Consider the following 4,146-nt stretch of genomic DNA (forward strand, 5'->3'; position numbering starts at 1 on the left):
GAGAACAAGAGACAGAAGAAGGAGAGACTCAGAGAATCATGATGGTTGAGTTCAAATGGATTTCTTTATTTCTTACAGCGGTGCTTCAGTTTACAGGTAAGAATACATATATCACATATATAAATGGAAGGCACATTGTAAAAAATAACTTGATCAATATTATTAAAGATTCTTTATTAGCTACATTTGATTTAACTAAGAAAAACAAATCTGTTGTTTCTAATGTGGTGAGTTTAGTGAACTCTTGGAAACTAAGGATAAAGAAATAATCGTCACTAACTATGAACATAACAGACATTTTCTCATTTCACTTTATTTTTCATCATTTTCTCAACAGCAGCAGCTGAAAAACTTCCCCCCTCCTTCACTGTCAGAGTTGGAGATGACGTCACTTTGCCTTGTGAAAATGTGATAGACGGTCAGCAAAAATGTGAAAATACTACATGGCTCTTTTTTGGTTCAGGAAACACAGCAGCAGTAGAGCTGATTAAACTTGGGCAGATTGGTGAAAACGCCAAATCTAAATCAGACAGACTGAGTGTTACAGAGAACTGTTCTCTGTTTATAAAGAAGGTCACAGTCGACGATGTTGGTTACTACACCTGCAGACAGTTCAAATCAGCAAAACCCAATTTTCAAGACTCTCATGTTCATCTGTCTGTTATTATCAGTGAGTATTTCCATCATAATGTTTTCAGCTCAAACTGTCTTGTTAGAACAATATACTGAAACATTACAATAATTATGATCACAGTGATGAAGTTAACTTTACTCTTGTTGTCTTTCTCTCACAATATCTCCATCTTCACCAGTGACTGAACGTGAGGACGCTGATGAGGTGACGTTAACCTGCTCTGTGTTGACACATGAACGGCACTGTAGTCACACAGTGAAGTGGCTGTATGAGGGTAAAGATGTGGACAAAGACATGAAGACATCAGAGTCTTTTTGCAGCCCCATCAGAACCACCATGACTTCTCTGAATCTGTTTACATCAAGGTTTTACTTATTTATATGTGCAGTGAATGATGGTACCAAAGTGCAGGAGTTTCCCTTCAGATTTCGACCCTCAGGTGAAAAACCAGGTGAGAATACGATGAACAGTTTAAAGTCACTTCAAAATGATGTGGATGATTACCAGAAATATTTGCTTTGTTTATGGATTTAAAGTTTTAATATTACAAAACAACACAAGTATCCTACTGAACAGTTGGATGAATTGTGTTAATCTATTTAGGTAAGGATAGAATAACAACAACAGAATCAACAATAACAGCTTCAACGGAAAACCGCATAAGAGCAGGTACCACCACTACTGCCTCTGCAATCAATGATTCTTCAACAGAACTACAAAGCAGTGAGTCAACATTTTGATGTGTCTGTTTCTACAACCTCTCTCTCTCTCTCTGACACTTGGCTGTGGGTGGAGATGTTCAGTCAGACTCAGAAAGGGGGTTCAGTGAAAACTGTGAGTAAGTTGAGCCCAAGATGAAGGAAACTCTGGGTTTTCGGTTTCAGAGAGTGAGATCAGATAAACTGTGGAACCCCAGCAACTTACGCTGTGAACCTCCTCATTCAGACTTCCAATATCAAAGCACATATTGGAACGAAATTACGTCTTTAGAAACATCAAAATTACGGTTAAATAGGCTGTTAGTTTTTTTTACCCTCACATGATCTTGAACATGACGCTTTTATGATCAATCTGTCATCGATGTATGGACAGAGAGTTATCTTTGGACATCGTAAATTTATCCTCAGCGCAGAATAAAATCTATAAGCTGCACTGTCCTTTATAACACAGTGACTCTGTGGACATTAAGGCAGCTGTCAGGTTGGCCACAGTTGCACAAAAACAATAACCTTTCATATTATAGTCGCACTGATTGAACATATCATAGTTATCAGCTGGATATGATGTGAATATTTCTGAGTGAGGATGACTGTGGTGCAGCTGAATGAAATAAATGTAGTTTAAAAGTGAGTTTTTCATTATCTGCTGATAGTCTGAATGTGTTTTGACAGCATTTCATAAAATACAAAATGAGCAAGATTTTATTAACGTAACATAGACGTCTAAAACTTCACAGTCAGATTGAATCTAGACACATTTTCCACTGCAAGAAAAATCATTAATAAGCCTACTGAGTCAGACTGTCACTTTACAATCACAGGTCCATGAGGAGCCTAAACTGTGTCTAATCTGTTTGATTAATATTTTCATCTTCAGTTATTTCCAGGCGCATTTAGTCCCGTCAGGTTACAGCTGAATAAACTGGCCTGTAGCTATTTTAAATGAACAGGCAGAGGTGGGTGTAAAGGGGTGACAACCCAGGTCCCCAGCTAGGTGGGGGGCCCCCTGCATGGCTGCAAATGGCCTGTCCTTTGCTTGTAGACACAACTACACAAGAGAATTGCAGTGCAGCTGGTCTTATCAAATGAAACAGGCACTTCACTCAGAAAAAGAGCGTTTTGCCTGCCTGATTTTGCTGACATGTTTAAATTTTGTAGATTTAGTGATGAATGCTTGCTTTTTGAAATTCTACTAAGATTAAGTAGGCTATGTTGTTTCTTCTCTGTCTGTTTCAATTGTGTTTATTGTTGACGATTGGGGGTCTGCGCAGGGTATTTTATTTTGAAAATGGCTGTGTATTCTCTCCAGAGAGGAGTGGAGAGGCACTTCTGGGGTGAGTTCAAGCTCAAAAAGTTTTGCTACATTTTGTAGGCAATGAACTCGCCCCTGGTTTGGGCACAAGCATTGACTAGAGTGGCTACGATCACCCTCAGCAGCCGCAACGGAGTTGGACTCAGTGGACTTTCTAACTTGGTATAAATGACTTTGTAGCAGATGAAGCTCCACAGTGACCACTGTGCTTAGAGTCTAGCTCCGCCCCCGGAATATCCTAATAGGCTGTAGGAGAATTCCAGCACTTTATCATTCATTAGGAAATTCCAGGCTGGTAAATCATGAATGAGCAACGCTGTATAAAATATAATATTGTTAACGTACTGATCCTCCACTCCTGCGTTTTAGAGCCTATATATATATATATGTATGTGTATATTTATATATAATCTAACCTCCTCTGGAGGAGGTTAGGTTCACAGCATCAGTTGCCAGAGTTACTGATCTAGGGTTTGTCTGATCGTGCTCTCTGAAACAGAAAACCCTGAGACATTCCCAGAGTTTTCCAGAGTTTCCCGCATCTCATGATTAACATACATCCCACTTTCTGAAATGGGGTGTGTTCACACAATACAACATAACAAATGAGATGTTGTCCCCTTTTATCCTCTTTCCAGCTTTTTGGTGGTTCATCATTGTGGGAGCTGCAGCTCTCTTAATAACTGTTGTTTTTGTTGTTGGATTCATCAGATGGAAGAAAACTAAAGGTGAGAGCAACCACAGATATTATAAACAAGAAGTTTTGATGAACCTGGATTTTTATTGTTGAAGCAAAAGTCGACTCTCTTTTGTCTCTTCAGGAAAAAAACCCCAGACGGATGAAAACACTGTGAGTTTTACGGCTGAGTAATCAAATGTTTCTACAGTTATGACAGAGCTGAATCAGCTGCTCTCTGACAGAGTCATCCAAATCTAAACAGCCTTCACAGAGCCAGTGTTTGACCACATTGAAGTAGACTCTGTTTGTTTGTTGTTTTCAGGGACGGAGCTTAAACCCTGCAGTGAGTCCAGAAAGCAGTCAGGACACGGTGAGATCTCACACTACACCCAGGACAAAGTTACACTCACTGTTTTTAGATTTGTTGTTCAAAATGTAGCTCTATGAGACACACAGTGACTCTTGAATCTAAGTTCTTTCTGCAAGAGAAGAAGTGGGGAGTCTGATGATGCAGCTGGACGACACCAGAACAGACCAGAACACAATCAAGTCCACATGTTACTGAGCAGCCATTATGTTGTCTTCTCTGTGTAGGCTGATCCTGAAGATGGTGTTTCCTACGCCTCCATCAGCTACACCAGGAAGACCAACAGTAAAGGCCGGGTAAGCTGTCTGATTGGTTCTAGTGATGATGGCAGTGAATGAAAACACTTCTCTCATTTAATGTTGTGTAATTTCTGTGTTGTGCTGTTTGTCTCTTTTCCAGGTTCTGGGTAAAGATGGTGATGATGAAGATGATGCA

At 39.7% G+C, this 4,146-nt stretch overlaps 1 long non-coding RNA gene across 1 annotated transcript; it reads left to right on the top strand.

Annotated features, from left to right (window-relative positions):
- Nucleotides 1-3,502: 3,502 nt before the first annotated feature.
- Nucleotides 3,503-4,146, top strand: LOC123981080. Its single transcript, XR_006827671.1, has 4 exons — nt 3,503-3,515; nt 3,667-3,714; nt 3,939-4,007; nt 4,111-4,146. It is a non-coding gene; the product is annotated as an uncharacterized LOC123981080 (long non-coding RNA).

This window comes from Micropterus dolomieu, linkage group LG12, assembly GCF_021292245.1.
Source record: "Micropterus dolomieu isolate WLL.071019.BEF.003 ecotype Adirondacks linkage group LG12, ASM2129224v1, whole genome shotgun sequence".
NCBI lineage: Eukaryota > Metazoa > Chordata > Actinopteri > Centrarchiformes > Centrarchidae > Micropterus > Micropterus dolomieu.